Consider the following 17,210-nt stretch of genomic DNA (forward strand, 5'->3'; position numbering starts at 1 on the left):
CGTGGAGAGCAAGGCCAAGCGACCGCCTACCTGGAATACCTGGGGGGATCGGAAGGTGGGTGGGCAGCTCTTTGGCTCTCAGCCCACCCCACTGGAATCACTAGGCCCTCCCTTTCTTTTCCCGAGGGTGTTCTGGTTATCACAGAGGCTTTCCTCGGTGACCATTGAATTTCTTCTGCTGCAGCCTCATTCTGCCCTACTGCTGCCCTCTCACGGATGACACCTCCTTGCTCTGCTCCTGTTCTCTCACGCAGCTGTCCTCCCTGAGGCGGTGAAGGGTGTGCCGTGCTCTCCACTCTGGTGTTCAAATCCCTCAGCATCCTGCCTCAGAGTGAGTCTTCGTTTGCTGTGTTTTTGCAATCTGGAAGGAACACATTTGCTCCGAGCTGGCTGCCTTTGGGTGCTACTGTGAAAAGTGGCCCTTCCTGCTGATGATTATCAGTGATTTACAGATACAGTTCCCAGAGCTGTTTACTGCCAACAACGGCGTTTATAAAGTTCATCTTTTCCTTGGCTGCTTATTTATTTCATCAGGTCTCAAAGTGTGGTCCAGACTCTTTCGGGGGGTCCATGAGGTCAAAACTATATTCTCGAAAATACTGCTGTTTTATTGTCACTTTCTTTTTTTCATGAGTGTACCTCAGGGTTTCTGAAAGCTATCTCGTGTGTTATGGCACCATTGTTCTGCTGTGGGTGTGTTCCTGGGTTTTAAAAATTTCTGTTTTAATTTTTAATATGGTAAGTGTTGGCAGATATAACCTATACAAACAAAAGCTCTTTGGAGTTTTCAGTGCTTTTTAAGGAAACCAACAAGTTTGAGAAATGTTGATTCATTAACTTATTTTTGAGTACTTGTTGTGTACCAGGAACTACTATGGATTATAAGAGCCAGCTGAGAAAGAGACAAAGCCTTTTTTTTTTATGGACATGCTAGCTGGGGAAACAGAAAATAAAAAAATTTACAATTAAATATAGAATATAATTTCAGGTGGTGATAAGTGCAATGAAGAAAACAAAGCTGGGAAGGGAGAATGAATCCCAGGGGTTGCAATTTTAGATATGGAAGCCAGGGGAAACCTCTTTGAGGGTAAGAAAATGGAATCAGGGACCTGAATGGGGTCTAAGTCTTTGTCCCGTTTTTCCCTGGAGGGCCAGAGACTCAATGTTTGTAGAGACTGATGGGCATACCAGAGGTTCCCAGGGGGTGTGCAGAATAGCGGGGCCCTTGTCACTCATGCAATACATTAATCTTTTAAATAATTTCATCATGAGTTCAGCTCAAAAACATTTATTGCAATAATAATCATAGCAACCATCAATCTAATATTTACCATATGCCAGGCATGGTGTAAATTATACTACCTGCATTTCTCATTCAAACCTCACAATGAGTTAAGTGCTATTCGTGTCTCCACATGGTAGATGAGAAATCTGAGACCAAGAGATGGGAAGCAACAGGCCTATCATCAACATGATTACTTAGTAGCAGAACCAGGATTCAAACCCTGTGTTTCCTTGTTCCAAAATTCATGCTCTTGGCCATTAGACAACCATGGTAGGCCTGGCAATATAAAATGAACTCCCAGTAAATCCAAATTTCCTGCTTTATTAAAGCTCATTGTATTATAGTGATATAAGATAGATGGAAAATTGTTTTACCATGTGATGAATGCTGGGATTCAGAAAAGCGTCAGGCATAATGGAGACCAGAGGGAGGTCAGAACCCAACTGGCAGGCAGGTACATACAGAGGGTTTCTAGAAAAAGAGGTGATTCTGAACTTGAACTCCAATGGATATGGAGCTGACCAAGGGATAAAAGGAGAGAAGAGTATTCCTGGTAAGGAAATTAGCATGAACAAAGACACTGAGGTATGGATATTGTGGAGTGTGCAGAGAATCTGGCAAGTTGAGTATTACTGGAGCATGAGAGAGTGACACAGCCTTAGGCAAGAGGTTGTACAGTTAGAAGCTGTGTGAGCAGGGAGAACATGGCACACCCTGTTAGGAAGCTTGGATTCTTTTTTTTTTTTTTTTGTGAGGAATAAGAAGACATTGAATGCTTTTAAGCAGTCAAATATCAAGATAAGAACTATTTTAGGTAAAATGCTCTGGAAAATCATTTTGAAGATGGATTTGAGGCTAAGGACTGGGCTCAGGGTAAGAAGACCAGGTAGGAGGCAACTGTAGTCATCCAGGGAGGAGATGATGTTAATTTTATGTACAGTAATGCTAAGGGTGGAGAAGAGGAGGAAGCTTGAGAGATGTTGAGGAAAAATAAGCATGGTGTGGTGACTGATGGGGTGTTGGTATTGAGTGAAAGGGAGAATCAGTATGATTCTCATGTTTTTGGCTTAAGTGACTAGATAAATATTGGTCCCATTAGCTGATTTGGAGAACCGAGGAGGAGGAGCACGAGAGGGTGGTTGGGCGGAATGTAATATAGCGGTGTCTTTGTGGTGCATTTGAGATACCAGTTGGCAAGTGTTGGGCGTCTGCAGCTCACCATGGAGACCTGTGCTGGAGAGAGGGATCTGGGAATTCTCAGCAACTGGCTGAATGTTAAAACAATAAGAAAGGATGTGATCACCCAGGGAGCAGCTAGGAGAACAGTGGCGGGTAAACAGAAAAAGCCGTTTAAATCGCTTAGGCAATATACCTAATGTTTTATAAAACAAGTTACAGGAACTATAACTAACAAGATCTTCTTAGCTTGTAGGGATAGACAGAAAATGGTGAGAGAAGGATTGTTATGGAAGGAAGGAAGGAAGGAAGGAATGGAGGGAGGGAGGGAGGAAGGAAGGGACAACAGTGAGAATCAATAAGTAGAGAAGAAAAGCCATCGATCCAGGAGAGAGCTATGAGAACAGATGACCAGGAAGTGGACAGGACAATGCAGGGTCTTTACATTTTAAAGGAGGAAATCTCCATTCAAACCATGGCAGGCCAAGTATCCGATGGAGGTAATTTCAGGGTCTCTAAAGTCACACTATAGAGGGCTTTGCTATAGCCTTTACCTGAAAGTTAGCCTTAAGTTATCCCTGTGCTGCAATCCAAGAACTAAGTTCATAGAGTTATAGAGTTCCCAGAAAATCTAAATCAAATGACAAGGAGCAGAGTTACGTTTCTAATTCAAATTGTCCTGTTGGCTTATGGTTCCCTGGGAAGCTGCACAAAGATATCTATATATCTGAATTTAGTTGTCTCTTTCCACTCCATTGGAAACTTCATTAAAGCATCTGAAAGCCTGTGGAATGCACAATATTCCACGGAGATGATCTCTTTTTTTGGTGTCATAAATGGAATCAAGTACATCTTTGTTACTCGTGAACTTCTAGTAGCAAAAATAACATTAATATGACAGGTTAGACAGGAGTTTTACTGAAAGATCAGTGACAAGAACTGGCTCCAGTAAGATAAATAATCTGCATTTCACATTGCACCTTAATGACAGATGAGGACAGATGGTGAGAACCCTCAACCTGGAATTCTGCTTAAATCAATCAATCAATCAGTAACTATTTATTGATTTTCTATTTTGGCTAACACCATAGATCCTAGAATCAGATGCCTGACTTCAAAAACCCAATTTTTCCATAAACCAGTAACTTTTCCTTTGGAGAGTTCCCAAACCTCTCAGAGCCTCCATTTCTTCCTCCAAAAAATGAGGAAAATAATTGCGTTTAAATCATTGGCTTGTTGAGGAGACCAGAGGAGATGTAAGGACTCAATGAGCATAAGCTATTATTATTGCTATCTTTAATAGTATTGTTGTGCTTGTTTTTTTGCTATATTTGTTTCTGGGTGCCTCAGTTTGATGTATAGACCATTTTTCTTTCCAGGCAGATTTTATGGTGTTTCCCAGAAATGGATAAGATGAGCTTCAAAGAAAATCAGGCCCTGCAGAACTTGCATGGTAGGACCCTGGGCCTGTCCAGACCATCTGGGCACCTGGTGTTTCTAGTTTTCTGGCCACTCAGAGCAGCACATCAGTCCGGGCCTATGAGAATCCTCTGGGGAGCAAAGGGGAGGAGAGAACAGTGCAGGTGGGTTGCAAGGGGGAGACAGCACAGAGGAAGGTAGGAGAGAAAGAAAGAAGGATGGAAAGGGGAGAACTTCACTGTGTATAAAGGAGATATCAGAGATTTTGCCTCCATTGTTGCTAAGATTCATTCATTCATTCAATAATTATTTATAGCACGCCTACTATGTGCCAGGCCCTCCTCCAGGTGCTGGGGATACCACAGTGATGAAGAGAGATGAAGTTCTGGTCCTCAGGAATCTTAATTCTACAGGGGAGGGAAGGGAGAAAATAATCACAAGTAGTTTCAGATCCTAGTAAATGCTATGATGAAAAGAAAACTGGGGGAGTTGCTAGAGATTGGCTTAGGGTGTGTGAGGGGAGCTCCTTCAGGTTATGGGGTCAGGAAGGGTCATTTTGACTGGTAAAGATCTGACTCCTTTGGGATGGGGACCTTTCTTACCATTACTGATGTTTCATTACATGTTCTGGAACCTCTGTCCACCTAACCTGCCTCTCCCTTCCCTCCTTTCCTCCCCGTGGGGGGCGGCCAGGCTTATCAGATTGGTGAATTCAGGATCAGGCCCTGGGCATGCACAGCTCAGACAATCTCCTCTCCTTTTTAGGGCAGGATGAGGTGCCAGCAGAGAGCATGAATTCTACCTGCTTCCTCATGAGGCAGGTTTTACAAGGGTAGGGCCCCATGTTGGGGGTGGCTTCAGGGATTCAGCACATTCTCTCTAATTCTGGGGTTCAGTATTAGGATGCCCTCGTGCCTCCCTATACCAGCCCTGAGGCCTAAGTCGGTGGTTTTTCAGGTGTGGTTCCCCAGAACAGCAGCATCACCATCACTTGGGCACTTGTTATAAATGCGAATTCTCCGGCCTCTCCAAGACCCCTGGAATCAGCAGCTCGGAGTGAGTGGGGCACAGCAATCTGTTGTTTAACAATTACTTTGGGTATTTCAGGTTTGAAACTACTACTCAAATCAAATTGTACTTTCTGTAGCTCCCAGGGGTTGAAAAGCTTTGCAATTCCACCTGTCGCCAGCGAAGAGCCTGTAACTTGAATGTAAAAAGCCTTCCCAGCTCTTTGTCTATCTCAGGGTTCCCCAACCTCGGTAGTATTGACATTTGGGGCCAGATTATTCTTTGGTGTGGGGGGTCAGTCCTATGCATTGTAGGGTATTTAGCAGCATTGCTGGCCTCTACCCATTAGATGTCAGTAACACCACCTTACCCAGTTGTGACAATCAAAATGTCTCCAGACATTACCAAATGCCCCCCAGGGATGGAATCGCCCCTTGTTGGGAACCACTAGTCTATATTAGTTGAGGGTAGCGCTTATACTTGTTCTCAGTGACCACAAAGTAAATGGCCCTCCCTAAAGAGAGGACAACACCCACCTCATTGATTGCTGAGAGGACTAAAGAAATAGACATCTTAAAAACCCCAGGAAGGCCTTATAGATACTGCCTTATAATTTCAATTATAATATTATTACAATTTCAATTATTATTGTAATTGAATAACGTGCAGACCATGAAAGATCTATATGAGTTAGCTATGAATTTTATCTTTATTTTTAATTACTAATAGTTTCCTGATCTGACATTGCCTTTATTTTACACATGGCACTCCTAGAACTTCTCCCTGCAAGGAGAAATGATCTTGAAGCTCTTTCTTTTTCTTGTTGGTTTTGCCGTACAACATAATCCTTCCAATTAGAAAAATGAGGTAAACATGTTATTAAGCGACTCATCTCTTTTCCCCACACTCCTCAGACACATTGGCTAACCTCTTTTCTCAGTCTTCCAAATCCTGAAACTTACTCAACACTACCAGCAACCCACCCTGCTCCATCCCATGAACACTGTGATCCACATGTGGTTATAGAGACTCTTTTAAAATAAAGAGTGTGTCAGGATTGACAGCTGTTGCCCACATTCTTCACTCTATAACAGCAAACATCTGAATAAAGAGGGAAAAAGCCAGTAAACCATCCGGATGTTTCATTGACGTTTTGCCGTGCATTCAGAAGTTACGCAACATCTGGATGACAACGTAGTGTTTTGGCTTTCTATTGAGCTGTTTGGGTATCGTGTGGGCACAGACTTTATCTTAACATGGTCATAATATATGAGTTCAGAATTTCAAATGCAATCCAAATCCTCTGGAGCCTGAATCCATTCACCCTTGGCAAAACGTGAATATGTGTTTTGAAAGCATTAAGACTTGGAAAGTTTATTAAAAAGTCTCAAAAGGCATTTGGACATCAAATAACTCTCAAAAACCAATGTTTGTGTGATTTAAATGAATCAGAAACACATGGATTAAATTTCTTTTAAATTGCTCTCAAGATTAAAAATCAAGGGAAAAAGTGCTCAGGGCCAAATATGTTTTGGGTTTTCCGGGTCAAAATGTGGCTGAAAATGAGCTGAGGACGTGAATAGCACCCACACTGCTGCCGGGGCACCCACGCCTCAAATTGGTTTAAGGACCAGACATTTCTTCGCAGAGCATTTGTTCTCACTCTGCCAAGCAACCGCACAGACCACTGGAACTCAAACGTAATAACAAACATCAGCAATTAAAATGTTGGCTAATTTGCCGTTAGCCAAAAACAAACAACATACTTCAAAGTCAAGCTAAAGATGTCTCATTTTTAAGTTCCCCGGCAGGATCTGAAAGTGATTAAAAGAGAAATTATGTCTGAAGAAGGAGCTGTTGCAAGCATTATTTAAAAGTGGGCAGAGATGAAGGTTCTCACAGCCAAGCCTCTGCAAGCTGCAGCCCAGCTCTGGGTACGTCATTCTTGGGCACAGGTAGCAACCTGACTTCAACTCGGAGGACTTTAAACAAAAACAGGGAAAGTCAACATAGAAGGCAGGTGTGGATGAGCATGGGAGCTCCTTTCCCCTGGGGAGAGGGTGTTCATCTGATAGCTGCTCTCCCTACCTCTCTATATTCTTGCCAACCAAAGAACTGAATCTCTTTGATCTTATTGGTTATCAAAACACCACAGGTATTTTTCAATCTGACTGCCTCTTTCCTTCCACTGTTTTTTTGGTCAAATTATTTGACTTTCCATTTCTTCTCCTTCAGATTAAAATAGCAGACCCCCTTGTCCAGGTTCACCATTCTTAATTTTGTCCAGCCCCTGGAGGCAAATGGCTTTGAGGAAAAGAGTGTAGAGTCTGACCTTGCTTGCTTGTTCTAGTTGGCTCTCCTGAAGAAATTTTCCACATTTCCCTTGTACTTCCTATTACCCCCTCCCCAGTTTTAATTTTGTGCCTTACATTTAGGAATTTTATTACATTTAGGGGTTGTGTTTATTATCCCCTTTAATCAACTTTTACGTTGGATCTCTGAAGCCATTATGCATTTAGGAAAGCCATTTATTCATTCAGCAAACATTTATTAAGCTCATACTATGTGCCAGGTACATACTCACTGAGGATTCATCTGTAAACAGAACAATTCACAAAGATGACTATATAAATGGATAAGATAACTGGAGAGAGAGACAAGTGTTACCGAGAATATAAAACATGCTGATGCGACTAAGAATGTTTGTGAGTGCCTGTGTGGGGAGAAGGAGAGAGAGACTGAGGGGACCTTAAGATGGCTCAGCTAGGAAAAAGCTCTCTGAGTAGGTTACATGTGATTTGGACTCCGGATGAGAAGAGTGAGCCTTGTGAAATGCTGGTATGTTAGTTTCCTGGGGCAGCCCTCCCAAATTACTACACACTGGGTGGCTTGGAATGACAGACATTTATTTTCTTGCAGTTCTATAGGCTAGAAATCTGAATCTAAGGTGCTGGTAGGGTTGGTTTCTCCTGAGGCTCTGGGGGAGAGGCTGCCTTCATTTCTTCCAGCTTCTGGTGGCGGCTGGCATTGGCTTCTAGCTGCATCGCTCCAAGCTCTGCTCCCTTCCCACAGCCTTCTCTGTGTCTAATCTCCCTCTGCCCATCTCTTCTAAGGACATCTGTGATGGCATTTAGAGCTCACCACGGTAACCCAGGACAATCTCCCCATCTCGAGATCCTTAAGTTCATCTCATCTGCAAAAATTTCATCATATAAGGCAACATTCAGGGATTAGGATTAGGACACCTTTGTTTGGGAACTGAATCATGCCCCCCCATAAAAGACATGTTCAAGTCTTAATCGGTGGTCCTGCGGGGAGAGGGGGAGACACATTTGCAAAGAGGACCTTTGAAGATGTTATTAGTTAAGGGGTTGACAGTAGGCTCTTTGAAGATCCTATTTAGATGAGAACAGGTGGGTCTTAATCCATATGACTGGAGTCCTCATGGGTGGAGGAAAGTTGGACGTGATCAGTCAGCAGAAGCCAGAGTCGGCAGAAACCAGAGGAGCAAACGCGAGGAGAGAGAGAGTTCACCATGTGACGGGGGATCGCTGGGATGCTGCAGACGCTGAGAGAAAGCCAGCCCTGCCTGTACTTTGATGCTGAACTTCTGGCCTCCCAAACCAGGAAGCAATAAATTCCTGTTGTCTAAGCCAACCCATGGCATAATATTTGCATAGCAGCCCTGGCAAACTAAGGCACTTTGGAAGTCATTATCTGTCTACTAGTCTTGTAAAGAAAGAAAATTACCTATTAGAATACTCTTTAAATATGAGTAAAAGACTTCCAAGTCAAAGTCAACATGGTATTTAAATGTGACATTCCTTTTTAATTGAGACATTCCTATAAAAATTAGGTACAAAGCTGATGAGTATTTATTTTGTTTGACAAACTCTGGACAAGGTGATAGGATATGAAATAGAATAGTGTATAAGAAGAGATAAATGATCATGGCTTTCAGATGGCATTTTTTCTTAGAAAGAATAACAAAAAATATTAGTGTTCAATATGAAAATGACTAGATTTAAGATTAGTTTAAGAAAGCCAATAACTTCCCTATATGTTCTCAAAATCTAATTATTATTAAATACATCAGTAAAGACATTCCAATAAAAGTAGCAACATCCACCACCAACACCCACCAAAAAATAATGCTACTGGACATTTTAGTGATATTCTTAAATGTTCTCAGTCACTTAGGAGAATGTAGAAATGCAAGTAACATCTTGGAAACTGAAGTAGCCAGACTGTTCACCAGTCTATACTTGCTCCTCCACACTGACAGTTCCTTCAGAGCCAGGCTGGGAAACCTGGTTTTTCTAGAGGAAGGGTCAGTATTAAGGATGAAGTGGAGAGCCAGCCCTTATTTTGGTGTTAGAAATGCAAAGTCACTGAACTGAGTGACTGAGGCTGATTCAAGGCAACTGTTAAAAGGCAATCAATTGATTGATATATTTTACATTAAGGTGTAAATGACTGATAACCAAGATTAATAGCGTAAATGTCCTTCCTCTCCTCTCCTGACTCTCAGGAATACATTTTTCCTCAAACAAACTTCCAGCTGGTGGTATTTCAGAGGAGCCTTTTAGGAGCTCAGGAAACTTTTTCATAAGAAAACATCACTGCTGCTTGTCTTGTCCTCTCCAATGAGCAAAGCTGGACCCACTTCCTCTGCCTCCTCTACTGTAATTTTTTAAAATGTCACTCCAACCCATCTTAGCCTTCAGTTTTTAGGAGGTCCTCCATTTGGAGCCATTTTTGCTGCTTTTCTCTAGATCTGCCTCCATTTTGCTTCTTTCCAGTCCTGCTCAAGCTTCCTTTTAGGAATGCACCAGAGAACGTAGAGAGACTTGTTCTTGATTTGTTCCTGATTCCCTATGACCTAAGACTCAGGTAAATTTTCATGCTTGTGAAGGCCGCCAAAGGTGACATGCATTGATCAAGGACCACAGGGTAGCATCAGCATCCAGGATTTAACAGGGAATAACTGATGAGCAACCAGTGAAGGTTATTGGTCTCAAGGAGCACATAGCCTTTACTATATTATTACCTTTATTTTTTCTTTCCTTTTCTTTTTTAGAATTTATTAATATAAAATTTATGTCCAGTAAAGTAAATATTATCTAAATAGATACAAGATACATGAAATATGTATATACCCATGTAAGTAACTACCATCCTTATCAAGATAAATTATAGTTCCATCACCCCAGAAAGTTCTCATGACCCTTCCCAGTCTATCCTTCCCCTCCCCATAGATCAATTTGCCTGCTTATTTCTTCATATAAATGGAATAATATAGTACGTACTTTCTGTGTCTTGCTTCTTTTGCTAAAAATAATGTTTTTGAGATTCATCTGTCCTTGCAATATTTTGAGTTTATTCAACACCTAAGACAACATGATAAGGAAGATATGAAAGATTAATCAAAAACAAACCTAGACTTATTGAAAAGTTAGAAGGAAAAGCATGGTACCAAATATGGCAAACATCCATATGAGGATTTAGAAACAGTTGGTTAATGGGATGGGATGGCTTTCAATTTTATCTTCATGAATCAGGGCTTGTAGAAGGAGCTTTAGTATCAATGTGCTATCACATGATTTATAATTCTATAGCTATGGGCATATTTTAAAAGCTCCAAAGTTACTTCTAAGTAATGTAACACAGGTTGAGAACCACTGCTTTATGTTGAGTGTTAGAGAGGAGATAGAATTTACTCTTCCCTCAACTGGTTGCCATTTCTGCCTGCTTCATATGCTATGAGTATCTCACTGTGATTTTGTATTTATAATTCATATTTTCACACACCATACCCCTTAAATGCTGGCCAACAATTCCATCTATTACTTTTATGAAAAAAAAATTCATGTATTCCATTGCTGGATGGAAAACAGGCTTTGTGGGTCACTTTACTGAGGACACTTCCTAAGGACATGCTGAAGGTAATTTTGACTTTATATGATTTCTACTGCATTAGTCAGAAAAGGAGAGGTTATGCTTTGCAAACAAATTATTTTCAACGTTGATGAAGGTGTACTTCTTGTTCAGGTTACATGTACAATCCACAGGTCAGGATCCACAAGTCACTCAGATTCCCAGGCGGATGGCATTTCCCCATCTGTAACTTATACCGTCTGGATCTCTCACTTATGAGGTCACCACAGAAGGGGCTGAGAGGACAGGATATTTTTAAGAACCGGGCATTGGAGTGGCTCATATCAGCTCCTAAACTTTGTTGTTCCTTAGAATCACCAGAGGAGAGTTTAAAAATTCTAATGCCCTGCTGTACCCCACACTAATTAAGTAAGAATTTCTGGGGCTGGGACCTATGCATCAGCATACTCCCTGAGGTGGTTCAAATGTGTGGCTAAGTTTGAGACAAAGTGGCTTATATCACTTCTGCTCACTTTCCATTGGCCAGAATGAGTCACATGGCCCTGACTTAGTGCTAAGGGAGTCTGGGAAATGTAGTCTTCCTGTGTGTCCAGGAAGAAAAGACTGAAAAGGAGAGGCAAAGATACAACATTGTGTCTGACCCTCCTGTTCATGTTAACTTCAGAATGTACCACCCTGCCCTCCGCCACATGATCCAATCTTACTAAAATAAAAACATGATCATGAGCAGAATCGGTGGGATAGGGTGGAGAAGTATGTTGTACTGTCATTTCAAAAATCTGGAATGGTATGTACCATTGGATATGGGGGCATAAAGAGAATCAGGAGACAAGGACAGCGGTGATGCTTCCAGTTTGGGGTGATTGGCAGCATGTGATATTCTTTTCAAGAACAACAGGTTGATTTGCCATTTTCTGAATGTGATAAAAACCGAACTCAGGACCATAGGTTCTTGGAACTGAAAAGCAGCTCAAGGGCAATTGATTTCCTTCTCTCTTCCCCAACTTGCCAGAATCCAGTGGCATGGCCATCCCTAGTGCCTGGTACTCCCAAGTCCAAATGCAACCTTCTTGGCGTTACTTGAAGTTGGTAAAACAAAGCTACCGCTCTTAAAAGCAGTGAGTTGGACATGACAGCTGGGCTCTTTTACCCCTTGTTGGAAGATAAAGGAGCTGAACTGATAGCCCAGAGGTGGATGAAAAATGATTGCTTTATGGTCAGAGAACAGAGATCTTCAAAGAAAAAATCTTTCTCCCCAAATGCAACCCGAGACCAAAGAGAAGAATTATGAATGAGAAGATGAAAAGCTCTCCGAAGGAGAAACCAGGGCACACTGCAGAAAACATGGCAAATGGGAGCTGTGCCCAGGACACTGGTTGAACTAGAAGCTCCTTTAGTGAATCCTAAATAATTTTTTTTTATCTTCATTTTATTGGGATATATTCACATACCATGCAGTCATACAAAACAAATCGTACATTCGATTGTTCACAGTACCATTACATAGTTGTACATTCATCACCTAAATCAATCCCTGACACCTTCATTAGCACACACACAAAAATAACAAGAATAATAATTAAAGTGAAAAAGAGCAATTGAAGTAAAAAAGAACACTGGGTACTTTTGTCTGTTTGTTTGTTTGTTTCCTTCCCCTATTTTTCTACTCATCCATCCATAAACTAGACAAAGTGGAGTGTGGTCCTTATGGCTTTCCCAATCCCATTGTCACCCCTCATAAGCTATATTTTTATACAATTGTCTTTGAGATTCATGGGTTCTGGGTTGTAGTTTGATAGCTTCAGGTATCCACCACCAGCTACCCCAATTCTTCAGAACCTAAAAAGGGTTGTCTAAATTGTGAGTAAGAGTGCCCACCAGAGTGACCTCTCGGCTCCTTTTGGAATCTCTTTGCCACTCAAGCTTGTTTCATTTCCTTTCACATCCCCCTTTTGGTCATGAAGATGTTCTCCGTCCCACGATGCCAGGTCTACATTCCTCCCCGGGAGTCATATTCCACGTTGCCAGGGAGATTCACTCCCCTGGGTGTCTGATCCCACGTAGGGGGGAGGGCAGTGATTTCACCTTTCAAGTTGGCTTAGCCAGAGAGAGAGGGCCACATCTGAGCAACAACAAGGCATTCGGGAGGAGGCTCTTAGGCACAACCATAGGGAGGCTTAGCCTCTCCTTTACAGCAACCGTCTTCCCAAGGGTAAAACCTATGGTAGAGGGCTCAACCCATCAAACCACCAGTCCCCTATGTCTGTGGTCATGTTAGCAACCATCGAGGTGGGGTAGGCCAATACCCCCGCATTCTCCACAGGCTCCTCAAGGGGGCACTACATATTTTTTTCCTTGTTTTTTTTTTGTTTTTTTTTTTAACTTTTTTTCTCCTTTAAATCAACTGTATGAAAAACAAAATTAAAGAAAAAACAAAAACAAACATACAATAGAAGAACATTTCCAAGAGACCATAACAAGGGAGTAAGAAAAAGACAACTAACCTAAGATAACTGCTTTACTTCCAACCTGTTCCTACTTCACCCCAAGAAAGTTACCTAATATAGCAACATTTCTGTGAACTTGTTCCTACTATATCCATCAGAAATTAACAGACCATAGTCATTCCTGGGCATCCCTAGAACGTTAAATAGCTTATCTGTTCTTCTTGGATTATTGTTCCCCCTTCCTTAATTGCTCTCTATTGCTAGTTCCCCTACATTCTACAGTATAAACCATTTGTTTTACATTTTTCAAAGTTCACATTAGTGGTAACATATAATATTTCTCTTTTTGTGCCTGGCTTATTTCGCTCAGCATTACGTCTTCAAGGTTCATCCATGTTGTCATATGTTTCACGAGATCGTTCCTTCTTACTGCCGTGTAGTATTCCATCGTGTGTATATACCTCATTTTATTTATCCACTCATCTGTTGAAGGACATTTGGTGAACCCTAAACAATTTAGTCTTAAGGAAAAGCCTCTATTAGCATCATCCCTTCTATTAGGACTGAACCCAAACAGTAATAAAGGCACAGGATGAAGAGTTGCAAGAAATGTTGATCAAAGCTCTCATTTTACAGTTAGGAAAACTAAGACTCAGAGAAGCTAAGAGATTTGAACATCTCTGAAGTGAAAATCAAATGTTAAATAGCAGTGAAAGATATAAGGAAGGAACATTCATTACCCCAAACTTGGTTGAGAAAGACAGACCCAGAATACAGGTCTCTGGAATTCCACATCAGGCTGGTTCATCTTATCCAGACATGGCCTGTGGTGATTAGGAATGTGGGTTCTGGTGTTGGGATGACCTGGATTTCAAATCCTGGTTCTTCTACTTACTAGTGCATTGCTTGGCCTCTTGAGACCTTGATGTTCTCATCTGGGATAAAAAAATCTACCCGAGGAATTTTTGTGGAGATTAAATATGGTAAAATATGTAAATCACAGAGAAAACAGTTATAAATAATAGTTTTTATTAATATTCTCCAACTTAAATACCATCCATAGTATTAACTCTTCTCTGATTTCCTCAGCATACAACCATCATCTCTTCCTCTGGATTCCCAAGTGTGTTTTTTGTGTTTTTTCCTAATCAAATTCTCCTTTTCATTAGAGTCATTTATGTACTTTGTTCCTTTCAAATACATTTAGATGATGTAGCACAGCATCTTACACTTAAGGAATAGTTTAGATGGAAGCATTCAACCCAGATTATGATCATCAGCTTCACTAGGAGGGCTGAAATTTAGGGATGATAAGTGAGGAGGAGGGTGTATGATGTCCACCAGTACCCATCATACCGTCAGGCCTTTGTAGCTCAGGTTAGGTGGTTATCTGACGTCTGGCTCTCTGTAGAAGTCCAAGAGCTGTTTCTTAAAAGGAAAATTGTTGCTTGCTAAAGAAAACATAGAGCCTTCCTTGTCACTCATTAATTGTTTGTCTCTATCTCCATATGGCATTCCTATTCCTTCAGACACTTGGAACTTTCGGGCTATAAGAATCAGGTGGCAGAATGACTTACACTGCATCCTGGACCAAATGAAGAGATTGATCTTGCTCTGGAGCCCACTCACATTTGAAGCAGGATCCTCAGTAAAGGATTCTAATCTTTATTCCAAGAATATTGTTTGGCAAATGAAGAGTTTTAACCAAGTGGCCAATGAGATCTTATTTAAATGTTTTATTTGGATCAGCAATGACATGGCAAGTGTGGATGGGAAAGTCCAGTTAGGATGTCACCAGGGTCAGCCATGAGGAGATGATGGTTGAATAAAATGATACAAGTGGAGATGGAGAAAGGTGTTTGAGAGAAAGTTAGGAGGCTGAATCAATAGGATTATTGATCTTAATCATGAATTGCACAATGGGGTGAGATGTGTCAATCAGGAATCTTGTGCTCCTGGCATAAGCAACCAGATAGACTGGTGGAACTTGGACAGACACCAGATCCAGGTGTGAAGAAGAGCGGAGCAAAGAAATGGAGACAACACAGGCACATACCATGCTCAAGAAGTATGACTCAGAATGATGGGGTGGAGGAGAACTGGGGATATTGATTTATCTGGGTATTAATAACACAGTATTTGCTTCCCACTTGATTACTGCTCTTTGTGTGTACAGCTCCTTTAGCTGCCACTTGGAGGGAAGAAGATGGATGTTAACATTAGGACACCAGTGTCTCCCTTAATAGCTGGCTCATGCCTCCTGGCTGATCCACCTGTCTGTCTGTGTGCCTGAGTGGCTTAAAATCCATGTCAAACATTTAGTTGAAGAATAAAAAGTTCAGTATACTCAAGAGAAGAGAGAATAAGAATGAAATCATAAAGAAATTAAAGAAGACTTTAATACTAAATGGAAAGATGTCCTGTGTTCATGGATTAGAAGACTTAATACTGTTAAGATGCCAACACCACCCAAAGTGACCTGTTTCGTCAATGCAATGCCTATCAAAATTTTAGCACCTTTTTTTTAATAAATGGAAAAGTCAATCTTCAAATTCATGTGAATGCAAGGAATTCCAAATAGCCAAAACAATCTTGAAAAATAGGAACAAAGCTGGAGAATGACACTTCCCAGTTTCAAAACTTACTATGAAGCTACAGTAATCAAAACAGTTTGGTACTAGCAAAAATTTAGGCATTTAGACCAATTGAATAGAATTAAAGATCCAGAAATGAACCTGCACATCTATGGCCAATTGATTTTCAGGAAGGGTGCCAGATGTACTCAGTGGGGAAAAGAATAGTGTCTTTAAGAAATGCTGCTGGGAAAATACAATATCCACATACAAAAGAATAAAACCGGACTACTACTTCGTACCATATAAAAATTTAACTCAAAATCTACAAACAACCAAAATATAAGAGCTAAACTCTTACACTTCTTAGAAGAAAATAGAGACTTTCCCTCTATTTTCTTCTAAGAAGTGGTATTAGGCAATGGATTCTTAGATATGGCACCAAAAAACACCAAAAGAAAAAATAGATAAATTGGACCTCATCAAAATTGGAAATTTTTGTGTATTAAAGGACATTACCAAAAAAGTGAAAAGACTTTTTTTGCAGATCTTGTATATATGTAATAAGGGCTTAATATCCAGAATATTTAAAGAACTCCTACAATTCATCAACAAAAAGACAAATAGCACAATTAAAAATTGGATGAAGGAATTGAATAGATATTTCTCCAAAGAAGATATATAAACAACCAATAAACTCATGAAAAAATGTTCAACATAATTGGCCATTGGAGAAATGCAAATCAAAACCACCTCTATACCCACTAGGAAGGCTATTATTATTTTTTAAAACAAGGGGGTGTGGGGGCAGATAACAAACGTTGGCAAAGATGTGGAGAAACTGGAAACCTTGTGCATTGTTGATGGGAATATAAAATGATGCAGCCACTGTGGAATACAGTTTGGAAGTTCTCAAAAAAGTTGAATATAGAATTACCATAAGATCTGGCAATCCTACATCTAGATACATACTCCAAAGAATTGACAGCAGGGACTCAAACAGATACTTGAACCCCAATGTTCACAGCAGAATTATTCACAGTAGCCAAAGAAGGAAATAACCCAAGTGCCCATAGGCAGATGAGTGGATAAACAAAATACAATGAAATATTATTCAGCCATAAAAAAGGAATGAAATTCTGATACATTCTATAACACAAATGAACCTTAAACACATTATGCCAAATAAAATAAGCCAGATACAAAAGGAAAAATAATGTATGATTCCATTTATACGAAATATCTAGAATAAGCAAATTTATAGAGAAAGTAGATTAGGGATTACCTGGGGCTGGGGGGAGGGGCAATGGAGAATTATTGCTTTATGGGCGCCGAGTTTCTGTTTCTGGTGATGAAAGAGTTTTGGTAATGAACGGTGGTGATAGTAGCATCATAGTATATGTA

Source organism: Choloepus didactylus, chromosome 19 (genome assembly GCF_015220235.1).
Source record: "Choloepus didactylus isolate mChoDid1 chromosome 19, mChoDid1.pri, whole genome shotgun sequence".
Classification (NCBI taxonomy): domain Eukaryota; kingdom Metazoa; phylum Chordata; class Mammalia; order Pilosa; family Megalonychidae; genus Choloepus; species Choloepus didactylus.